Source organism: Crinia signifera, chromosome 4, assembly GCF_055691185.1.
Source record: "Crinia signifera chromosome 4, ASM5569118v1, whole genome shotgun sequence".
NCBI classification, from domain to species: Eukaryota; Metazoa; Chordata; class Amphibia; order Anura; family Myobatrachidae; genus Crinia; species Crinia signifera.
Window position 1 is genome coordinate 250208313 of NC_139220.1, and position 26587 is coordinate 250234899.

At 42.7% G+C, this 26587-nt stretch overlaps 1 protein-coding gene across 1 annotated transcript in view; it reads right to left on the minus strand.

Moving 5' to 3' along the window:
• Nucleotides 1-26587, minus strand: part of FAM174B (family with sequence similarity 174 member B) — a 60485-nt gene that overhangs the window by 20042 nt on the left and 13856 nt on the right. The gene's annotated exons all lie outside the window — the stretch shown is intronic.

Here is a 26587-nt window from a genome sequence, read left to right on the forward strand (position 1 = left end):
AGATGCGGTCATTGGCCTCCCCACTCTCAAAAAACAAGGCAGATGCGGTTTCTGGAGATGCAGACAGCATCTTCCCCAAACAGTTGTTGCATGTCAATCATGCTACAGCTTTGGGGAACCCGTGAGCAATCTCGCAGTAATGCCACCCATACATGGTGCGATGTACAGTATGGGTGCAATGTGATGCGTGCTCATCCCATCGCACTGCACATAAAGTATGTGCTGCCCATACTTTTTTAAACTAGATTGCTGTAGCACATATCATGCGTTTTGAACTAGATGCAATGCAATCTATGGGCACCTTAAGAGAGACCTAGACAAGAGCAGATCTCTAAACATCGGCCATGTACATAAACCATTAGATTAACATACATCTCTGATATTCTACATGCAAATGTCCCATTGCTGCCCAGTTACACCCACTCAATCGAAAGTGAAGGTAAGACAGAGATCTAAATGACTCTAAATCCCACAGAATAGCTGCAACTTGCGTTTGCAAGCAACGACTACATGCAGAGAGGGATTACAGTATGCAGACTGAATTAAGATTCACTGATTCATTATTTATTCATAGAATTCGCCTTATTTACTGTATATTCGCTTTTTTCTGCATATCTATATTATAGTTTCTTAGGTATGCTTTCATATACATGCTTCTGATACTGTATATGCAATATTTTTGTGCTACCCTTCACTCTTCTTCCCCCTTTATTTGTGTCATTTTTATTGTTATATAGCCTTAAGGCCCATACACCCTGGGCAATATTGAGCTGAAAGCAGCTCAGATTTCTCATTTGAGTTGCTTTCAGCTCAAAAGCTGCCCAGCATGTACGGCCCACTTCATCGCAGCTCATCTGCTGGTATTGCCAGCAGTTGAGCAACGAGGTGGACGGTTATCCATAGCGCCCTACTATGGAAAAAAACTTGGATGGGTGAAAATAGCTCAGTATGAATGCACTGAGTGATTTTTAGCATCATCGCTGTGCATGCACGCTGGCGAAAATGCCCAGTGTGTATGCACCTTTAGTGTTGTATTCATTTTCGTCAGACGGAATTGCTTGCTAATAAGAATCAGGCTTTTAGGGGCAGATTACATTAAATGCGATTTGTACTGTGTGGCTAATGCTGGCCACACATCAGACCAACTTTCCTCCAACCATCCAACTAGTTTGTTGGATGGAATAAAAACCTGGTACTGGATAGGAGCAAATGTAATTTGTAATAGAGGGCGAGATTCTCTATTACAGAAATGAGGTAAAAACCCAGTTATCGGGGTTTTTACCGCATTTCTGTATTCTCTAACCTCCCTCCGCAGTGTCACCGCTGCGGAGGGAATCGCCAGCAAAAGCTGGCGGTTCCCTGCAGAAGCCTATGGGCTTCTTACCGCAGCGGTGTGTGAGGGATCACGGATCCCTCCCAGCATGCCCTGCGGCCGGCGCGTCAGTCTGCGCATGCGCAGACGGACTCCCGGGTCATAGACCCGGAAGTCCAGCAACGGCGCCGCATCGCAAGGGACAGCTCTTACCGCAAGAGCTGTCCCTTGCGTTAATGACCGCATATTTTAGAGAATATGCGGTCATTAGAAATGCGATGCCAGGCGAAGAGGGCTGCGGATTTTAGAGAATCCCGCCCTAAGTCATTTGTTTCCCAAATTGGAAAATGGACAACAACTGTCACTCAGACAATGTACTGTAGTTGGACCTATTCGATTTAATCAATTTCACTGAATGTTTTTGGCCAGTCTTCTGAGTTTGTGAGCAAATTGCTTATTGGCATTTGCCCCCATCCAGTACCAGATTTTCAGTCCAACCAACTAGTTGGATGAAAGTTGGTCGGATGTGTGGCCAGCATTAGGGTCCAGGTTTAATGCACAGAGCTATTCAATTTTGAGGGAATTTCTCCATGAAGTAAGCCCAATGTTAACATCCACATTGTTAACATTAAAGTATATTAAAAAAAAAGTATAGAACAAAAAAAAAAAGAGAATAACTCATGTTGACCTTTTCATGTGTCAACTATAGCCAAGTTGACCTCTTGCTTGTGGTTTTTTTTATGTCGACCTTGTGCATGTCGACCTATTATTCGGATACCCTGTATGTTAATACATACTGCCCAGTGCGATCTTCAAATGTATTTAAGAGATCAGTTACTGTTAGTCCTTCCCCCCCCCCCTCCCCTGTTCAAATCACGCTGTGGATGGTTTACAGTTTGCCTGCCAGTGACATCGCATGTCAAACACAATAATGTAGTCTGCCAGGGAATAAAAGCACTCCATGAAGAAAAAAAAAAAATGAGCAAAATAAGTCAATAAAAACATACTGGAACTAGACACTTTGTTTTATTGTCGAATGCAGAATATGGTTTATTGCTACACACATGGTCTTTCCATCCTGTTTATGTAACACCACTGCTAGAGCCACAATTTGATGCATTAACAGACAGGAGATTGTGAAGAAGGAAATAGTTAAGACTCCACCACTACATCCCTGGAATCTGTCTTCTGTAAATTAGATCATAAAAACGCCAGGCAGTTTAAGTAAAATCAAATGCTCTTTATTACCAGTGTTAAGTAGTCACATAGCGTGTTTAAACTTAGCATATAAAAATGTTCTCTTGGGCAAGAGGATTAAAATACTGTCCTGTTCATGACAATCTGTTCATTAGCACCGTCCATCTTCGCTGACCAGGAAGACATCAGAAAACGTAAAACTTTCCAAAGCTATGATAAGCAATGGAATTCACATTGCAGCCAAGCATGATAGGAAAAACGGACATCTACTTCCTACCAGAACAATAAAAATCTTGATAAACACAGATTTATAAAAATTATTATGAAAGGAGACAGAATTCTACATAAAAGTTAGTTGCATATTGCCGGGATGTAATGGGAGACAATTTTGGGAAATGTCCATTATTCCAAAAAAAAAAAAAATGGACATTTTACAAAATTGGGGTTCAGAGTTCACTAAAAGTCAGAAGCTTGCAGCTCCAATTACGAGCTGCCGGTAAAAAAAAAAAAAAAAGTCAGATCCCGATGCTTTGGCCATGCTGAGTTTGAAAGTTGGACACAAAAATCAGATCTATAAAATCAGACATTATGAGAGCTGGTTTGTTTGGGTGAGTTGTTCTCATCAATGTTTAAATTCACTTACAAGTACAAAATGACAGCACATTTGTAACAAATAAACATTTTAAATATACTTTCATTTGTTACAATAGTTCATTTACAGTACATGTTATTTTTTCCCACTAAATGCATCTTATATGCATCACTAAGCTAATCATATGCACAAGCAGCTTGTACTGATTAAAATGATATACCGCATGCCTCTATTTGTATGTATGTAATTGCACCTGTATCTGCAAAACAAATGTTCTGCTACAGTGTTTGCCATCCAAACATTGGGGTTGATTCAGACTCGTTTGTACATATCCGAATTCAGAACCGTTTTTGAGGGGTCTGTGCATGTGTGTATATGTGCATGTGCTGGCCCCCTGAGTGAACGCCTTCGCATGGGATATTGGAGGGAAGGGGCGTTCGTACAGGTAGGTGCTGAATCAGGGAAACAGCCAGCGTATTATGGGTGTCCTCATGAAAACGCTAGGTGTTCCCCAGGGAACGCAGGTGGATTGATGCCTGCTCAGAGCAGGCGGCACCCGCCCCGTATTCGGTGATCAGAGATAGAAATAAAGTCAGTTTAGACTTTATTTCCGAGGGGGGGGGGGGGGGGGAATGTGATGATCGGCAACCATTGACGGATTTCTCTCCCCTTAGGCCGCACACATGTGTGTTCGTACACATCCCTTGCATGCTAACGAGGGGATGCAGGCAGGCGTTCGCGGCTGACCTGTTCGCTAGACTGCGAGTGTGCACAAACTAGTGAATAGGTCTGAATCAGGCCCATTGTAACACTATTTGTTATGCACATCCAGTCGCATACAATGATATGTGACTTGTTTATATTTTGTGTGTAATTTTGAATCCTAGCTACACAGCCACAACATTGATCCCAGTTACACACACTCAGACCTCAAGTGAAGATTGGGAGTCTATTTATGAAGCAGAGGTTTTTTTCTGTTTTTGGACTATTCACAAGAGTGTTACCATGGAGAAGTACCTGACTTTTTCAGTGGCACCCCCGCTCTTTGGCTGCATCACATCACCACACTTTGGTATCCAGAGTGCGATTTATGAAGGAATGGAAATCTCTGCTTTCCATTTCTCCATGGAGTCCTGATTTGCCATCTCACGATGGTCAGTGATGCATGTGCTAGCTTAATCCAACACCACAGGTGGAGGACGCAGGAGAAGACACTGCCACTGGTGCCAGACATACAGCATCGCATCAGCGGAAAGGGGAGGATACATGAATTGCGACTTACCAAAGCTGTATTTCGCATTGGATCGATGGGATAAGTATCAACTCTTTTTTTTTTTTTTTTTGCAATGTACAAAAATAGGCCCCTTGGACTAGATCAGGGCTTCTCAAACTCGGTCCTTAGGACCCCACACAGTTCATATTTTCCAGGTCACCCGGCAGGTGTATTCATTACTTATTGACACATTTTAAAAGATCCACAGGTGGCACTAATTATTTCACTTGTGATTCTGTGAGGAGACCTGCAAAACATGCACTGTGTGGGGTCCTGAGGACCGAGTTTGAGAATTTGTGGACTAGATGCTCACTAGTCTGAATAGAATGTATTTGCGCACAGTTGTGATGTTCAGCTACATAACATGTGCAGTGCGAAACATCGGAAATCCATCGGCAAGATGAACTTACTAGCCACTATAAATCAGCACCATGGAGTTAAAGGAAAAAAATATTTGGGGAATACAGTATCAGTCGCATTAAATGATCACTAAATATATTACCAATCCCCTTAAAAAATATATTTTCACTTGAATCTATGCCAGAGAAGTACCGCGCTGGGTAAATTATCTAACTAATTGATTTTATTTTTTCATTTACTATACTGAAGGAGAACAATGATCCCATTTATTTAAATTCATAGGGGCAGAACATAACATCCAGGCACTCAACCAACTGCAAGAAGTCAGACATGGACTATGAACAATAGCAGGTAGGATAAGACATCTTTTATCAACTTACTAAGAAATAAAAGTAATCTTTATACAATCGATTAAGACATACCCCAGCTGGATCAACTGAATTATATAGAGACACTTTTCACATATTTTGTTATTTAGTAATACAGATGTAGCCACCATCATCAATGCTGTTGGATCGCCATCCTGGCGTCCTTGTCCCACCATGACAAATAACCCATTATGGCGCACTAAGGCACACTATGGTGAAAGCATGCATTTACACTGCTTTGTCCATTCGGTGACGATTGCTCCAGTAATGAAAGTCACAGTTTAGTGCGGGGGATGGATATGGCACTACAGAATACAATGTACAGGTACAGCAATGTAGTGTATGCCTGACAATAGGCCCAGGGCACATTACAATAAATACATGCTTCTACCCTCCTCAACTTGGTATTATTACCTCAATGTATATTACTCTGTTGTTCACGTCACGTCAATATTAAGGGGCCATTCAATAGGATAGGTGCAACAAGCCATTCCAGAATGGAACATCACAGCACGGCACGTTTTTTTTCACAGGTGTTCAGGAAGAACTGAGATGTTGAGCATACGGCAATAGGCAAATATGAGGGCAGACAAATATCAGGTGATGGTCAGTGGCACATTGTGCTCCATTGAATCAGCAATAGTATCTTGATTCCCCCCAAGGCTTTACCTTGCTGGTTTCTACTACCGTTGCCACCTCATTCCACTGAATATCACCGGAACAACATAATCAGCTCCTTTTATTGCTCTCCACTACTGAGACAAAGGATTGAACTACACGCAAATAACAAATAGATCTTAACCATTTTATGGATCATAGGTGGAACAGGAATGGTTTATAAAAGATATTGTCCAGAGTAATCTTCATTTATGCATGCAGTAATGCTAAATGGTAACAAAATAACTGTAATTATTCTTTGAATGGTGTTCTAGGCTACAAATCTAGAGTACGTTTTTTTTGCCTGTAATCGCGAGATGAAACCTAGTTTGCCATCTACACTGTGTAATTTTAACCTGGGGCTGTTTTGCTAAGTTCCGAGTCATATGCAGCTTTTCTTGGTAATCTGCAAAGTATCATGTGCCCATACAAGCATAGGGAAGGGAATAAATACATAAAAAGAAAACAAGTCTGACTGGTCCTTTTGTGCCATATTTACTTAAATATATTATATTAAGATCATAATGAATGGATTGCTTTTGCTGGATTCACATTAGAAGTCCATCACCCCTTTCCAGATTTCTGGCCTTTCGTCACCAACCTACAAAAGGATATCCTATAGTGACCTTTCATCCAACGGTCACAGTATTTAAAAGGAGAATCCAATTTCACATATTTTTGAGATATTTTTCTATAAATCCTATGCACTCACTGATCACATAATGTAGCTGTTTCTCTCTCTCTCTCTCTCTCTCTCTCTCTCTCGTATGGAGAGAGAGACAGAGAGAGAGAGACAGACAGACAGAGAGAGAGACAGAGAGAGACAGACAGAGAGAGAGAGAGAGAGAGAGAGAGAGACAGAGAGAGAGAGAGAGAGAGAGAGAGAGAGAGAGACACAGAGAGAGAGACACAGAGACAGAGAGACAGAGAGAGAGAGACACACCCCTGGAAGGCATAGCCCCATTTCTTTAAGGCTATCAAATACCTGGTGTGTCCCGATCCCGCCAACCTTTCATGCATAATAAATGCATGATTTTTTACTGCCTTTCGATGATAAAAAATATATATGAAAGTTTTCCAGACAGAAAAGCATTAAGATGTAAGATAATATTCACTGGGGCAGATGTATTAAGTCTGGAAAAAAGATAAACTGCAGATAAACTGAAAGGAGATAAAGCACCAGCCAATCAACTCCCAACTGTCATTTTCAAACACAGTTCATTGGCTGGTGCTTTATCTCCTTTCACTTTATCTCCAGTTTATCTCTTCTCAAGGCTTAATACATCTGCCCCACTGTTGCTTGTAAAGGGCCCTTCACACACATCGATATTCAGCCACTTTCTGAGCGAATTCAATCAATCACTCATTTATTTATTTATTAACAGTTTCTTATATAGCGCACACAGATTCCGCAGCGCTTTATAGTGTGTATATCGCTGTGTGTGTAGACCACACAGCGATTGACAAGCGCGCCCCTGACGTTCTGAATCTGCCTGCGATTCAGAATGGACAGGTCAGATAATTTCAATGCAGTCGCTTAGAAAGCCCTGCACATCTCCTGCATGTGTGGCGCAGGGCAAATAAGCAGGGCCTTTAGCCTGCACCCCTCAAAACCCTTGCAGTTCCTCTTTCCTGCCTGCGGTGTTGCTCTATGCAATTTATCTGCACTAATATACAGACCATACTGTGATAGAAGCCACAGCAGAGCATGATACCCCAGGGTGCAGGTTTTGAAAGGTGCATGGCGCTAGAATGATTACTGTGCGGTAGCATCATCCTCCTTCATGGGGTGGTATAACCCGCTCTCAATTGGGGTTTCAGGATGAATCCTGTTGGAATGGTCACTGATTGTACCTGTCATTCTGCCGCCTTACTATGAGGACCATTGTTAAAAATTGCATCTACATAACCTAACCTATCTGCCACAGGTGTAAAGGGGCCCTGCTCGTCTGACAAGCTATTTGGGAGGTGGTCTTATGGCTTCTTTGGGCAACCCCTCAACCTTGGTGACTATGATCTTTCTGCCGACACGGTCAGCCATAACACACATAAACACGTCGTGCCTATGTGATAGAGAGGGGGCAAGGAGGTGGTATCTGCAATACAATAACTTCCCCTGAAGTCACTTAAAAACTTTCTATGGGAGATTTGAAATCTCTCATACTGAATCTCCTATTATGAATCTCTGGCACAAATCTCTCTGTGTGTGGGCTCATTATCTGAGAGATTCAGTTTAAGGGAAAGCTCTCATGCTGAATCTCCCGTTGGCACAACTCTCTCCATATGTAGGCCCCATTACTTCTAAATTAACAGGACACAAAAGCTCATATCTAGACCAGATCTATAGCAAATGGATGCCATACTGTACAATGAAAGGTAACTTTTTTGTGAATAATGCAGTTATACACATTTGAGCAAGGATTACAATAACATTTTTATTTTGTCATGTTATATTTACATGGTGAACATTTAGCATATTGAGGAAACCACAGCATATATAAACCTTTGAGTGTCAACATTGCTGTCAGAGATCCTCAAATTAGCCGCTAAAAAATGCCAGCGTAGCTCAAACCTACTGTTCTTTTGGGTGCAAAATGTAACTAAACTTCAATTAATTGACATGGCTGTATTTGTATTTATTTATACTAAAACAGTCGCTGTGAGCGACACTGGCATTTTTAGTGGATATTTTGAGGAACGCTCACGTTGGCACTCGAAGGGTTAAACAGTTGCTGCAGTGCCCAGAAAGGTACAGGTAAACCCCCCCCCCCCCCCCCCCCAGATCAAGCTAAACTCTTAGCACCCAGCATAAGCTCCACATTTGAGTAATAAGCTTTTTAGCCTTTGTGCGATTTTAGTATATAGTGGGACAAGAGGTAGTGCCAGCTGCCAAGTCTACCCATTACTAGAGGGTGACACTCTAGGGCATAGAAGTACTCAAATAGCAGGAGGAGTCTGGAACCTAACTGTGGTAAAGAAAGCTGAATCAGTAATTCAGCTGTATCATGGCAATTCAGAAGTGCAGCTAAGCCTGACCAGATAGTAAACACAGTGTGCGCTCTTAAGGCGCCAACAAATACAGCGTTTTCAGGGCATTTTCTCGATCGCTTAGAAAATGCCCCTATGTCGCTCGGTGTGTAGGGGCCATAGTGATAGCCCCGCGATTAATATCCTGCATGCTAGATAAATCTAGTGAGAATGCCAGGCAGGGCCAGTGTGGCCCTGACAGATTGCTCAGCACACTTTGCTGGCACACCACTCTGCAGCGCTGCGTGCTGAGCGATCTAGCATCGCTCAGCAGAATCTCCCTGTGTGTAGGCCCCATTAGAGGTGAAAAATAATGGTCTACCTGTGAGCATCAAGCAGGCAATGCTACCGAGAGGAAGGGATAGCCAGAACAGATCAATAGAGACATCAATGAGGCAGAAGAGAGAATGACAATCCCAATCGGAGAGACTCTCTGCTTTGAAAACAACTGTGTGATGTATTGTACATTGGATTTATGCATCCTTTGCAGAATGAAAAAAATGTAGCGATAAACATGTTAGTGGGGCGCACTCTGCACCTGTCCCTACAGCCCGCAGGCTATTTGTCCCTTTGCTCTCCCCATCTAGTAGAAGGCAGCTCCCCAGCGCGTCCCTGCGCGATGTCACATTTGAGTGACAGCGCACTCAGCCAATTAGTAGCCAGCATGCCTTTTGCAGTCTGTCCGCACGCCTCCTGCTAGTGTGTGAAGAGAGCTGTGTCCGCACGCCTCCTGTCAGAGTAAGGGCCAGATGTATCAAGCTTCAAAAGTGATAAAATAGAGAGTGATAAACAGCCAGCCAATCAGCTCCTACCTGCCATGTCACAGACTGTGTTTGAAAAATATCAGGCAGGAGCTGATTGGCTGGCTGTTTATCACTTTCCATTTTATCACTTTTGAAGCTTGATACATCTGGCCCTAAGCCTGGTACACACCAGAACGATCCTGATTGTTAGTAGATCGTTAGCAGATTGTGTGATGCTCGCACGATCTGTTGGAGCCACACAATCTGCTAACGATCTGCATCCAATCTGATCCCAATCCGATCTGAGTCTGTATCCAGTTGAATGGATCTTTTACAGATCCTCACTGCAGCAGGTAGGATCTGTAAAACGACCAAACGACAGCGGGGACGCGCATCGGATTGGAATCGGATCGGAATTGGACCTAAACATGCCCAATCTACATACAATCTGCATCCAATCGGTCGGAATTGGATCCAGATTGATGGAATTGAGCCCTAATCGTTCTGGTGTGTACCCCCCCTAAGGAGAGTTGTGTCCGGCGCTGTGCGCCACTGTGGAGAGACGGAGACCGTGCTCAGTTGCAGCGCCTGTGTCAGAGGAGATCCATGCAGTACATCCTCTGACCCGGCAGCAATACCCAGCAGAGACCTCCATCCATCTACTGCAGCACGATAAGTACAGTACCTGCACCATACAACTGTGTACACCTGCCTGTGATATACATTGCTATATACGGTATACCTGCAAGTTAACCCTTGACCCTGTGCCTACCACAATAAACTATATCCCTGGTTAAGCTTCTAAAAAGTGTGTCATCTAACAACACCACAAGCACCGCTATATACTCTGCCAACAAAACAGAGTTGATCTGATAGCCGTTACTCCGCTACCATTCCCATGTCTGTAACAATATTACTATAAGTCACAATTTGTTGCTTTATGAAGGGAAAGTTATCTGTGTGGTAAATGGGTTACACAACTTATTCAGTATTTATCCAAATCTTAAAAACACACAATGCAGTAGTGAAAACACCCAGACAACAGTCATTCATTTTCCTTGTGTTAGCTCAACATATACAAATGCCTCCATTCACAAACATACTGAGAATTTTAGCAATTAATTTCAAGGAACCAACAGAAATAGATGTTGCTGTACAGTACACATCATAAGCGGAGGATGGAGAAGCAAAATATCATGCCAACATGTACTTATAGATCATGTCCGCCGGAAACTAGGAGGGTGGAATCCCCTCCAAAAATAAAAATACATTCCACAAAAACGATCTAAAAAGAATTTAATTTTTTACCTTACTCGTAGATGACCGAGAGGTCAAAAAGGACCCTGGAGTCCCAGTATAATGAAAGGAATCCTATTGGAGAAGATTTTATTACAAAGTGCCACCTAAGTTTTGCTTTCCAGAGCTTGAAACATGGGAAATATGGCCAGCTTTGACTATTTTGCCATGAAAGCATCCCGCCCTAGATTGCTTGTCGACAACTAGGTCAACAAGCATTGGGTCGACACCACTAGGTCGACATGCAGCAAGGTCGACATGGGGTTTTTCACTGTTTTTTGAGCCGACAGGCTGTATTTCATGCCCTACCATCCACTAGGGGGTGATGGGAGAATAAAACAGTGTCGACATTCTGGTAAAAAAAAAAAAAAAAAAACAGTGAAAAACCCCAATGTCGACCTTTTGACTGTCGACTTTGCCCAAAGTCAACCTAATGCTTGTGTCGACCTAATGACCCTGTCGACCTAACCCATATCGGCCTAGGCCCATGTCGACCCAGTTGTTGTAGACCAAATGATCCACACCCGATTGCTTTCCCTGCAGTAACTCTTTAGACAGGATACAGCAATAACCAATTTTTCCACAAACTACAGGAAAGGTGTTAACCCGAAGCCCAACATCTATTTTGGTGGAAAGCCAGGCACAATATCTTACTAAAGTGCATAGGCTACACATTAGTATGACAGTTCTTGTTCTCAGTAGAGAAAACCACAGTAATTATGACAATGCTATACATGCAATTATTTCAAGTTCCCTATAAAAAAAATAAAAAAAAATTGGCATACAAGACTTTTGATAAAGGAATCAAGTTATACTTAGACTATAATTAACATGCGGGAGATGCACCTGTAAATACAGTGTACAGTATGATAATCGGAAACTGCTTTTGCAAAGATAGACTTGTGCAGATTGCTACAAAATCAACTTTATTTTTAGCAGATGACTTAGAGTTTTATCACTACCTTGATAATGCATTTACTGCTCTGTAAATACATTTTTTTTTTTATTATGCCTAAGCACAAAAGGAGTTAAGGCCCATACACACTGGGCAAATTTGAGCTTAAAGCAGCTCAATTTTGTCTTTTGTGCCGTCTAGTGTGTCCTGAGAAGCTGTGAGCACTGATGCAGAGTGAACAGCTTTCCATTGAGTCCTGCTTAGGAAGATGTCCACCCCCAGGGGAAAAAATAAATAAATAAATAAATGTAAAAAATAAATTATATTTTTTTGAAGAAAAAAAAAACCAGGCAACAATTGCTCAGTGTGTATGTACAGAGCGATTTTCAGCCCAGCAATTTTCCCCATCATTGCTGTCCATAAACACTAGGCAAAAATCACCCAAAGTGTATGGACCATTAAAATGTAGTAGTCTTATCTTAGGAAAGTCAGGAAACAGGTGCCACAGCAGCAGTTATGCAGGTGGCAACCACAAATTAACCCTGTGAGAGATGTTTAAAATGTCCGCTAAAAATTCCAGCATCGCTCACATTTGTTATTATAAATTAAAATAAAAAAGTGTGTGCAAAAGATTATATTTCCTATATAACACTACAGGACATTATGATGATAAACAAACCTATTTTGGAAAATTCACTTGACACTCAAAGGGTTATTTGCCATTATCAGCACCTCCAACACTGTATCTTTCCAATGTACTTGTCACTTCTTATCTTGGGCATTTGTTGGAAGCCATCTTGGTACAGGGAATGAAGCTTCCCTGAAGGAGTAGCAAGATGGACTTTGAACAGTATTGCACTCCACTTTCAACAGTTTTATAGCAATGCTTGTGTTTATTATTTTTACTCCTATGATACTTATGGTGCATACACACGGGGGCGATTATTGCAAATATCGCTGGAAATATGGTCGCTGAGCGACCATTTTGCCAGCAATGGGAGTGCGCGCTCCCTTTTTCTGCCCGTAGTGATCGCTGGTCGCAGGACCTGATTTCCACTGCCGGGCTCCCCCGGCAGTTTCTTTTTCATCCGCAACCACCTCTTGTAGCTGATGCAAACTGGACACTGAGCGATATATCGCCCCGTGTGTACAGGGCATTACTGTTGTGCTTTGTTTTTATACGGTTTAGTGTACTTATTTATAGGTTACCTCTAGATGTGGCCTCACAACACACCCAGTCCCAGGATGCAAGCAAAGTGAATGGAGGCGGCGCTGGTCTCAAAGATCATACCGGCTCATTAGACCATTGGTCCTTCTGCCATTTACTAGTGTGAACCTGGGCCTAACCCAGTGTTAAGGCTAGGCATTTATAGCAGGGCACAGTGCCCTTTCTGAATTTTATAGAGCAAAATACACCCTGCAGCGCCCTGCTGAAACACCCCCCATCCGTGACTGCGGCAGGTTGCCCCAGCCCCACAACGAAGTTGGGGACGCAGTTGACTTTATTGGTGACATCAGCAGTGCCATCCCGCTCCCATTACGGATGTCGGCTGCAATATCCTGCGACATTGTGTTGCCCCTGTAACCCTGCCCCACTGTTATATTAGCTTGATTTAGATTAGATAGATATATGTTTTTGTCATGCAAAAGTCCTATAACAATTGTTATTTTTTGTATGGCACAGCTATATACTAAAATGATCAAAAATAAATAAAAATTGGTGGCGCAGACACATAAAACAGACAGAGAATAACATGCAATATGCAGAATCTGGTCAATCACTACAGAATCTGTCTGCGTCAGGTTAGGGAAAATATTCTGTTTATGCAATGACAAACAAGTTATCTACCAATTTGATAATAATTATGCAATTACATTTTACCGTTCTCTTGGAGCCCATGAGGCAAATCACACAATTGTCAAGAAATATTACTCAAACCTGAAACATGCAAATTAGTACAATTCTAATTTTTCATTTTCCCATGGCCTCAAACATGGATTTGAGAAGAGTGCCCCACATTGTGCAGAGAATTCTCGGATCAGCGTAACCGGAGCAATGTTTTCATGCAGCCAAGACTGCAGGTTAACATGTCTGGCTAGTCAAGCGTATCAGTAAACAGTCATCCATTTATGGACTAGCTTGATACAAAGCCAGTGTGCTGCCTTCATGAGATCAGGAAGATAAAAAGAGGGGGAGATTTATCCTTGTAAAGATCGACTACAAGGGGAACATTTGAGGCCTGCACCGCTTATTGTCCACTAATAACACTGCCATTATGAAATTGGTTATATTTTATACCTATACCAGAGAGTCATCGCAACACAGCCATCAAATCTGATACCTGCAGCTTCAAGCCACATTTGTTTTCAAAACTAGAAAATAATGACAGCAATTTATACATAAGATTACTTGCGCTTCATTCTACAAATGTAGGCTGAAGCATATACATACACACACATATACTATATATACATAAAAAACACACAGCAGTACTCAATGGCTTATTCAGTACTGTGTATGAGCTGATGATTCGGCATCCTCAAGTTCTTTGGTCATCGCAACACAGTGACACGCACACACACTGTATATGATGCTACTAGCATGTAGATTAGCTGCAGTGAAAAATAGAAAATCAATGCAATATATTAAAATTGTGTCTATCCACCTAACAGCTAAGATGTATGTACTGTACTATATACAAACAACAGCTTTGTACAATTGCTAACAGATCAATAAATAAACTATAGTTAGAAAAATAAAATGTTTCAAATACATATATGGAACCATGAGAACGTGAGGCGGAATCCTCACACATTAAAATGCTGGGGACACAAGGTGTAAACGAGATTGAAAAATCACACACTGCTCTTCCCTACTCAGCCATATAGTGTGTGAGGGGGATTTTCTTATTTCATTAGCTCTCCATACCTGAAAATTCAATTTATTTGTAGTGGCTCTATGTAATTGCCTCCTGCAACCGGCCAACTCACACACCAGCTGCCCCCAATACAAAGCATATAATCGTGTTTGTGTGTTCAGGTTTAACCAATGAGTTTTGAATCTGCTATGTGTTGTATTTATTTAAAGGTTTTCACTCGGGTGGTTTATATTCTGCTGGAGCAGGGAGCCAAATCACTGGAAGAGGGCTGTGCTGCAGACATATCGCCTTCTGTAATAAAAGGCACCAACCCAGCACATTTATTTGGTCACGCCAATGCAGGTATTTAGCACATTGGCTGTGCAGTATATACCCTTTTCCCACCAACATGGAAATCCTAAATTTCTGCACATGAACACGCATCAACCCAGGATTTCTATATGTGTGAATGCCAGTGACCCTGCCTGCTCCCAACAAGGGTCACAGAGCTGAGAACCAATCACATTCCGGCTTGATAGACCTGGCAAATTCAGGTATGACAGCGGTAATACTAATATTTCATCCAAACTGAAAGACTTGTACTGTATTTCATGACAGAAAAATTTTGTTCTATATAAAATGTATGCAGCCCTCAGAATTTGTAGCAGCTACTATTTAATCTGGATAGAATACAGTGCATTTTTTATCAGTCGGTCCCTATCTATCTCAGTATTACAGTCCTATATTAGGCAGACATCTGATGCATATTTATTTATACAAGGTAGAGATATAGGCTATTGCAGCATTTCCGGAAACAATGCTTATTAACTGACATTTATGAACCTTCCATCCTTCCTTCTACTGTAAATAAATACACTGGTCAGTATCCGTTCCTTAGGTCAACAGTAATAAGGTCAAAAGTTAATAGGTCAACCACTATTGGTCGACATGCATTGTGTCAACATGGTCAAAAGAACAACATGCCCAAAGGGTCAACAAGACAATAGTCGACACAGCATAACGTAAAAAAATGGGACACCCCAAAATCCTTTAAAAAAAACTCATGTTGACCTTTTCATGTGTCAACCATTTTCATGTTGACACAAACACGGTCACCGTAATGAACCCTACACAGTGGTCACTTGAGTAACTGAAATATCAAAAGGTGAAAATCATGATCATTGTATCTACCGATCATATTAAAATTCAAAATAATAGTATGTCTGATAATTGAATACCCCCTAAATGTTCAAATTTAAGTCTATTTTTTGGGGTATCTGAAAAGAACGGACTTCAGTATTCAATTGCGGGCATTTTTTACAGCTTTTTACGCTGATGCTGACAAAAAAAAAACAGGCAAATGTTTTTGCCTGTAACACGTGGATCGGTGACTCATTGACTTATTCGTAGATCAAAGTGTTTTTAGACCATGCCGTTTTCTTGACTAGTCTTCATGTTAAAGTGTAAAGGACCCCCATACACTTGTACGATCTGGGCTCTTTTCCACTAATTCCGATGGATCGGGATGAGAAAAATCGGGTAAAAAGTGCCCGAGTAGTATGTACCTAATCTCCAATTCCGATCCGATGTACGGTCTCATGCGCATCGTATTGAATCCAGAGTTCGGAAGTGGCGCACATAAGATTTACCAGATCCGGCAGCAATTGTGTGTGTTGCATAGCATACATCATATGTTAAAGGACCTCATAACATGTATCATATGCGGTGCAGCCGCCAGGGGAAGATGTCAAGGTATTGTATGCGATACTTCAGATACGTGTATGTGTGTGGAGGCCTCCTCCCAAAACGTTGCACACTCACATATAATACAGACTCAGGTGAATCAGTTGCAAGTACTGTACACCCACTAAGTATTACATTTAAAAGTTAGAAACAGATCTCCCCACAATAGAATTCAAGTGGTCAATTCAATTACAAGAGTTTGAGAAAGTCAGTTTGCATCATGGAAAACTCATATACAGGGTTTTCCATGACCAATAGGTCGACAATACCAAGCTTCAATAAGAAAAAAACAATTTGCAGGACTCGTGGCGAGGTTGTGAAACTTTTCCTACAAAAAGCCACCTTGAAGAAGTGGGAATAGAATTTTGAACCCAAAAAAAGTGGCAACTGTAGACCATATAGAAGGCCAAGAGAAAAGCAAAGTGCAATGAAATCTGCTGTGCTACTGTATATAAGAAACTGTAAATAAATAAATAATAAAAAGAGATGGAAAATTACAGATTTTTGCACGCTTTATTAATGGAAAAATGTTTGCAAAAGTATTTTTCATCAAATTAAAGTCTTTCCAGCATTTAGGACAAACAAAGAAGTATGTAAAGTGATTTCTCAGTGAATCTTCATTGGGAGGGGTGTAATACCACGGGTTCTGCTTTTGTACTTTGAAAAAGATTCTTCTGATGTTTTCACTTAGCATAAAAAAAATCCCAAACACACAAATTGTGAGCTTGCAATTGTATTGAATTGCAAATGTCATTTGTTGACCCCATAAAGTATAGTCTACTGGTTTAATGATACATAGGGCCAGATATTGAAAAGTGATAAAAATAGAGAGAGTGATAAACCACCACCTGCTAACTGCCATGTCACAGGCTGTGTTTGACAATTGACAGGAAGGAGCTGATTGGTTGATGGTTTATCACTCTCTATTTTAATCACTTTTCAAGGCTTAGTACATCTCGCTCATAGTGAGAATACAACAAACTGTAAGGAAAACTCAAGGGCAGAAAACTGTCACCAAAGCACATGACAGCCACTAGCCAAATCACTCTATAAACAATGTTGTCTGGTTACATGCTCGTACCTCTTCCGTGCCCTCTGGGGCAATCCTGACCATCCCACAAGAAAACGGTGTGTGCAGTAGAAAGTTTACAGAGCTGAAACTGGTTGTGAAACAGATCTGCATTGCTCCTGGAGACAAGACTAACACCACGAATTACAGATGTCCTATATACAGTACACCTAGCGTCTTTTACACCCACAGACCTTTTCCTTTCTATTTTGCATCATAGACGCAGAAAACACCTGCTCACCAAGTATCAGAAAGTGACAGTGACACAGTCTATCATAATGATCATTTTTATACTGGGATATCCTCACTACATTGGTCACAATGTGTGTAGAGAATAGATGCATATTGGACAAGATAATAACCCAGCATAGTTTCCATTGGGTGGTTTTAGCACCCAAAACAACTTTTAACAATGTAATAAATAGAATATTTGTATACTGGATGTATGTACAGTATATCTACAACATAAACCCTATACATTAAATATAATACATACATGACTTACAATTTGGGTTGTTAAATGTAATAATGTTGAGGATGTTAATGTTGATTTTTACATACTGAAATCCCAGTCCCATGTAAGACCTACACTGAGCTGTCTCTAGGGTTTAGGCTGGGTACATACTACTCACTAAACCCTAGAGACAGCTCAGTAGGTCTAACATGGGACTGGGATTTCAGTATGTAAAAAATTGTAAACGGCACATAAGCTGCAACCTCCCGATCCAACAGCTTTGGGATCATTTTAAGCCATTTATCAGCTATCCCCCCTGCACATGCACATGCACCTATAAACTTGTCGGCCTAACCACCCCACATCAGATGATCTGACCAACAAACTAGAATACTTATTTACCAACATATCCCCATTATGTATAGGTGCATACCCAGATGATACTCTGAACTGTCCTTTATTCCTCACATTCAGTCTGTTTCTAGATCATGTTACATTCATCTAAAAAACATATCCAAAATTCATCCATAATATCTTAAACAAGACACTGCAAAAAATCTAATCCATACACTCATTATATCACGCATTGATTAATACAATAGACTCCTTACCGGTCATCCTAAGAAAAGACTCACCACTACAATCAATTTTGAATGCAGTTGCGAGACTGATCTTCCTAGCTACAAGTTCAACCTCTATTGATTAGCTCTGTCAGTCCCTCCACTGGTTGCCTGTATTTTACCGTATTCAATATAAAATACTTCTACTCACATTTAAGGCCATTAACCTGACTACATCAACATCTCTCTCTTCTCTTATCTCAACATATCCCAACTGACCTCTCCGCTCTGCACAAGATATGGGTCTCTCATCCACACTCATTACTAGATCCCATTCACAATTGCAGGACTTCCTTTGGGCAGCACCCAACCTAAAGAATGCCCTTCCATGCACATTAAGACAATGCTCTAGCATCCAAACTTTTAAGCGTTCCCTGAAAACTCACCTCTTCAGGCAAGCTTATCATATTCCAGAACCCCCACATAACCTCCACTAGCAGTCATATCTAATTGCATCCCATCAGCACTGTCTTGCAATCTGGTGGGACTGCCATGATATGGAATCCTATGCTCATCCTGTATCCCTCCTGTTATCTCTATAGATTGTAAGCTTGCGAGGAGGGCCCTCCTACCTCTATGTGGGTTCAACCCAGTTTGTTTTATCACTGTTTCCTATTGTAAAGTGCAACGGAATATGCTGCGCTATATAAGAAACTTTAAATAAATGAATAAATACTAGTTAGGAAAGCCATCATCAAGAAAGGGTAACAGTGGGAAGAAGCACATACACCACAAATGTGAAATGTGTGCAGATGCTGGGGCGCAATTGTACATTATGTAACTCCGCAGAGCAGGCCAGTTGGGTTGCAGTAAATGAATTCGCCCATCAAAAATGAACTACCAAGCAACAACTCTTAAGGTGCCCATACACGTTGCGATAAGCAACATGCGATGCACACTCCCACGGGCATCGCATCGCACAGTACAAAAAGTATGTGCTGCACATACTTTTTGTGCTGCCCGCGGATTGCACGCAAATGGCATGCATTGCGATCCGCCCAATAACGCGTTGCATTGCACGCTGTTATCGTAACGTGTATGGGCACCTTTAGTGTAGTGAAGAATTCCACAGGATCCATTATGTTGGAGTGACCAATTGGCATGGGTTTTGTGCAAGGGTTCCTTAGTACCAATATGCAATGATTTGTATTAACCATATTGGCATCTACAATCTATGTGGCAGCATTTAAGGAACAAGGACCCAATTCAGCCCCAGCGAGCAGGTAAACGCTGCCACGCCAAACGCAGCCCCCCCCCCCAGCCGTGCTCCTGTACAGGGCTGCGAACGGATGTGTATGGGTAACCATCAGTTTTCAAGTGCCCGCACCATCGAATGATTTTTCCTCCTCTCCCTGGCGCTCACAGTCACCATGTAACCCAGAAGTCACTCGGCGGCTGCGAGGATTTGAGCAATTTCAGGGCAGGCGCCGACGTCATGCGTCCGTCCCTAGCAGGCAATGGAACAAATGCTTTCGGCTGGGCACTCCCAGGTTTCTATGGACGTGCCCTCCATTTTTCTGGGGATGCCCATGAAATGCCGGGGGTCCACACCAGCACGCCCTCTCCTGTCAATCAGGCTGTAAGCGCCTTGCCGAGGGATGAATTGGCCTAAGGTGCTCGCAGCCGGGCCCTACATTATGGAACATGCGCGTGTGCAGCGGCCAGCGTCTGGATTCGGACCTGGCCCAGCAGGTCTGAATCGTGATTGTCAATCATGTCAATCAGGATTGGGGGATCCTATGAACCCAGGTGTTGCTCATATAGGCACTCTGTCATAACAATAGATCTGGAAGGGCCTCAAAAGACACCGGGCGATCCACCAGATTGTGGTGAGAGCTGGATGTCTGGTAATTAATACTCTGAATAAGGGTTTAATTTGATAAATAGGTCACTATTGTAGCGTAGATCCTGAAAAAATAATGTTATTTAAAGGAAAGAGAATATGGCTCTCGCTTAATCCTCAGTTTGCTGAAAGTAAAATAAACACATAAAAAAGCAAACCGCTAATGCACAAATGCTTTATAAATGAATTAGCAGTGAAAATGGAGCCTAGGAATCCCAACCCAAACAGCAGAATGCTTAAAGTCTGCAAAGACAGTGACAGTAAATGCAATTCTTCTGCCACAGGCCCATCTGCTGCACCTGATTGATGATTTCTGGATTCAGCTAGTGTTTAGATAAGGGGCTTGTGTTTTCCCTTTTTAGCTTTCATTCCACTTGGCAAACCAGCGAGGCACAGTTGTTATTCTTGGTTTAAGTAATCCATGATGTTGCTGTAACAGAATAGGTCTCCAACAAGACGCTTAAGCTTACAGAAAGAGGCCTCACGTCCTGTAACGTCATTACAATTACTAAACTGTTTAGAAGAAGAACGCAGGCTGACACTGTGCCATCCCACTCTTCCTCTGTCTTACAGGATTCTCTGGAGCCTGACAACCTCCAGAAAGAAGCCAAATCTTCACAGTAGCACAAGTATAGAAGAAATCACTTATCCTATACACCAAAACAATACGTTATCATGTCTGTTTAAGGAAGTGAATAAAGTTGTACTATGTGGAATATAATAAAACACATTTGCAACATTCTATCTAGAACAGGTATGGCTAAACTATCGCCCTCCAGCTGTTGTGAAACTACAAAACCCATCATGCTTTGCCTCAGTTTTGCTATTAGGGAATGCTAAAACTATGGCAGGGCATGTGTAGTTTCACAACAGCTGGGGGGCAACAGTTTGGCCATGCCTGACCTGGAATCTCGATATCCACATGAGGCATACACATGGTGCGATATGAACCACCGACATGGATTATATAGTCCAGAGCTTTAGAAAACATAGGGGTTATTTGGACCGGATTGCTGAATCGGACATAGCCAAACCGTGTGTATGCCCCATGCATTCCTCCAAGAGAGGGCAGCCAGTTCAGTGAGGAGGGGGAACGGGGCCGCTGATGCTGCGGTAAAAGGGGCAAGACCTCGTGGGGCGATCGATGGATTATCCTGTGTGGGAGAGTTGCCAGTGCTATCGTGCCCACACCCGCTTTCCGGGGCCCTTCCAGCCATACCGGGAGGGTAGGCAACCTTGATATGCACCTGTGCACTCTAATAAGGTAGTTCCATAAGGAGTACCACCTTAAAGTCTATGATGCCAACACTCATGTCAATTTCTCCTCTTCCTTACCTTGTAGAAGAGATTGAGAGGCAGATGCTAGGAAATGAATGGGCACAAGGGTACAACGGTTTCCTATTGTGCATTTGTCCATGGTATTCAATGCTTTTTGCGAGCTGTGACAGCAAGCAGTGCTGATTACTCGCTGTCACAGCTCGTACGTCAGTATTCAACTGATCCCCCCTGCACACGATGTTTCCACCTCACTGGGTTTTGACAGCAACATGGAAACGGCGTGTGCGGCCCCCAAAACAGCGAGGCTTGTGGCTAAATGCAGCAGGCTCCCTGCATTAGCCGTGAACCTCACCATTTGGTGGAATCCTCGCTGTCCTCTGATAGCGAGGATTTTCCCGGAACGTTGAATACGGTGAGCGACTGGCGTGGGGGCTAAACGGCAAATGGCGCTTGTTTTCTCGCCATTTAACCCCTCGCCAGCTGCATTGCGTACATCCAAAAGATACAGATAGCAGTTCCATGGCGTACGGTTACTGCATCCACCTCTGAAACTCAACCTGTATCTCAAATATTTTTCGACATATTACCACGGGTAAATGTACTATGCACAGGAGAGAGATAAAACAGTGTGTGACAAGGCAGTGAGGAGCGGATTAACTGGTACAGTACTTTAAAGCTGGCCATACATCAGGATGACCTGCACACGACCTGATCATATGCAGGTCATGGATCGGTTGAACGAGCAATCATATGTGCTTAAAAAGCATTTACGATCTGCTTACAACCGCAATGAAAGCTGATGGATCTGACTTGCAGCACATCTGATCTGCCTACAGTGTGAATATGGGATATACAACGCATGGGAGTGCACAATAGTGTACAACAAGTCGCTCCATATATTGTCTAGTGTGCACCCAGCATAACACCACATGCAGATGAAGTTAACTGCTGGTCTAATCAATGAGAGCTATTTTTTGGGGAGCTTGGTAAATTGTCCCTAACTGAAGACCTCATTGAGAATAATGGAGATTGCACAATGCAGAGCTGGTTTGCTTAACAGAGATATAACTGGGGATTTTATCGCCTTAAATAGTCAGGATTGTTAAATCATCAAGCGTGACTTTCAGAAAGCATCACTTTAACAAATAGACTCCTTAAAACACATTATGTAAAAAGCTGCACAGTCACACACACAGCGTATATAGTCTGCCTCACAGCAGCTACCAGCACGAAGAGGAACACATGACGGAATTAGTATAAAGTTGTGCAAAGAGCTACAGTATATTGTTGTACTAAAAAACACTTTATTAGAAGAAAGCCTCTGAGCCTTAATGTCCATTGGGTAGCTTTAGTCTGATAACCATTCAGGAGTACTGTGATACATTGTAAAAATGCAGCTACAAGAATACATAATTTAAGTGACAATTTGCCAGTCAATTTACAAAATGGGGTCAGAGTCAATCATTGTATGTGAAGTACTATATACCCTGGATGCTTATACTCTTTTGTTCCATGTCTTACTGTACAATACACCTCATAGTGGCTACAAGCCCAGGCTCAGACGCCATCTCATTAGGGCTGGGATGCACTAAAGGAAAAATGCGGTAAACACCTCGTTATCAGGGGAGTATCGCCAGCAAAAGCTTTGTTTGCCTTCACTTTCAGGAAATCAGTGACAATGGTAAAAGATTGAAGTTGATGCCAAATACTTGCTATACTGCCTTTATCATTATCTACTTTGAGGCACCAGTATTGCATAATCTGAAAAGGAAATATAATAATACATAACAGAAAAGTCAAAGAAGGCCATGTGGCAATAAGAATGGAAATATTTGACCACCCTCCGCCACATCTGCACGCCCTACAGTATCTCCAACACCGTCCGTGTATGGGACATACTAATTGCTGTACTGTTCCCTCCTCTAGGTTATCGCTTCCGGCGATCTCTAAATTATTACCTGATTATCTATACTTAATTGGATAGAGGCTGGAATTCTAACTACTGGTGAACTTTATGATAATTCAGGTCTCCTTTCTTTCCAACAACTCCAATCGAAACATGATATCCCGACGAGGGATTTCTATAAATATTTTTGTTCCGGTCCATGGCGCAGACTCACGCCCTACGGTTTTTGCCACTGCCCCTGCCCCATATGTATTATCTAAATTTAGAACTCAGGGTCACAAAAATGGTATATGCCAATGGTACGCTACTTTGCTGCCCCACCCCCCACGATGAGACAAAACTTCACACTCAAATTAGATGGGTGTCGTATCTGGGTATCACTTTGACAGACGCTCAATTTAACACGGTCTTTCTTAATGTATTCAAAATGTCCAGATAGTATAAATCACTCTGAAATGATGTTTAAACTAATCCATGGACTTCACCATACCCCAGACCAACATCACAAAATCTGGCCTGAGTCCTGTAAATATTGCTGGAGACAATGTGAATCTGTGGGAATGTTAGTGGTCCTGTCATCCAGCAATTATGGACAGAGGTCTTTGACTTAATTAAACATATTACTAAAGGTCTCTATCCCATAACTACCTGAAATTATATTCCTGCATCGATTTCCCCTAGAGGTTTCAAGGCACTATGAGGGATATTCTGATTCATTCGGAAAGGCACAATCACTCTCTAATGGACAAAACCATATGCACTGCAGGTGGGGCTGATGTAACATGTGCAGAGAGAGTTAGATTTGTGCGACTCATTTTGTTCCTGTGCAGGGTAAATACTGGCTGCATTATTTTTACAATGCAATAAACATATCAGTTTGAAGTACACCCCCACCCCACCCAAATCTAACTCTCTCTGCACATGTTACATCAGCCCCACCTGCAGTGAAGCATGATTTTGTCCATTAGAAAGTGATTGTGCCTTTCTGAGTGAATCAGAATTAACCCCTATATCTACGTTATAAGGCATATTCTCATAGCAACTCGGGCAGCTATTGCTCAATACTGGAAGAGTTCAGACCCTCCCCACCTGCCCAAGATAATAGCAGCCGTGCAACGCAGCTGCAAAATGGAAACTATTGGATTTAAATATTCCAAGGCGCCAAGCAAAATATTTTCCATGGTCTGACTATTATGAGACCCTCACTACAATCATAACTCACTTAGGATATTATGGTTATCTCGGCTCCTCTTATAATATATATAGTTTACTTATTTTCTCCCCTCTGGATTTCCTATTTTTTGTTTTATGTCTGTTCTTTTTCAACTTAATTGTTTTAATATTAATGTTGTGTTTTGTGCTGAATGCAGATATGATGATATATATTTATTAACTGTTTCTTCTATAGCGCATACATATTTTGCAGCGCTTTACAGAGAATATTTGAACGTTCACATCAGTCCCTGTCCCACTTGAGTATACAATATACATTCCCTACCACATGTACACACAGGCATTCTAGGGTTAATTTTGTTGGGAGCCAATTAGCCTAACAGTACATTTTTGGATTGTGGGAGGAAACCGGAGTACCCAAAGGATACCCACACAAGCACGGGGAGAATATACAAACCCCACACAGTTAGGGCCATGGTGGGAATGGAACCCATGACCTCTGCACTGGAAATATTAGATAGTTAATATATTGTTGCAGAACTTACGGCATTCACAGTGTAGTATATGAATGGAGCTCAGTTATGTGACTGTTGCTATTTCTAGTTATACTCGTTTTTCTTTTTTTTTTTACTTTTCTTTTCCAGAAAGCTCTTCTGTATATTATAGAGTAAAGGCCCCCATACACTAGCCGATTTTGGTCAGATTTCAGCCAGATCAGTCAGATCTGGCCGAAATCGGACCAAAATCGCCTAGTTTTGATGTCCCCTCAGATCCGATGCGCGGTCCCGTGCGCATCGGATCTGCGTCGGGTGGTCGGACCTGCTGCACGTCCGACCACCCGACTTGGGACCTAGTGGGGCGGCGCGGCGGTGGAGGGAGCAGGGGGGGCTGGGGACGCTGCGCGGCTGCGGGGGACACAGGCGGCATAGAGCCGGGCAGGGGGAGCCGGCCGGGAGCTGTCAGTAATGAATAAAAAAAAAAAAGCCCATACAATGAATGGGCGGCCTGTGATTGGCTGAGCGCTCTCTCAGCCAGTCAGCAATTGGCTGAGAGAGCGCTCAGCAGCCAATCACAGGCTGCCCATTCATTGTATGGGCTTTTTTTTTTTTATTCATTACTGACAGCTCCCGGCCGGCTCCCCCCTGCCCGGCTCTATGCCGCCTGTGTCCCCCGCAGCGTCCCCAGCCCCCCCTGCTCCCTCTACCGCCTCGCACAGACGCTGTCCCCCGCAGCGTCCCCAGCAGCGGGGGACACAGACGTGTCCCCCGCAGCGTCCCCAGCCCCCCCTGCTCACTCTACCGCCTCGCACAGACGCTGTCCCCCGCAGCGTCCCCAGCAGCGGGGGACACAGACGTGTCCCCCGCAGCGTCCCCAGCTCCCACCTCTGTAGCCCCCCCCCCCCTGCTCCCCGTTTTTTTTTACATGTGATAAATCGAGACGATTTATCACATGTAAAAAATGGCACATCAAGTGCCAATCTAATCAAGCTCCCCCGGGGAGCAGCCGGGGAAGTTCAGGGGGAAGTCGGGGGCGACTTGTCCTAAGGACAAGTCGCCCTAGTGTATGGGGGCCTTTACATTACTTGTCACAGGCACCACAACAGGAGGAAACATTTTCTGCCTAAAACCAGTCCTGACTATAATCACCAAACATAGGCGAATCTAGAATTATGGTAATGGGTGGTCCCAGATCTAGACAAAAGAGTAGCGGGACCTTTGCACGGCGCAGCCGCGCGTCAAAAAAGGGGGCGTGGCCTCACGGGTAGGAGGCGTGGCATCACAAAAAGGGGTGTGGTATTACACTTTAGACCATACACAGTAATGCCCATTACACATTTTAGCAAACTCCGTAATATCCATTACACATAAAGCCACACGCCGTAATGCCAATTACACATAAGGCCACACACCATAATGCCCATTA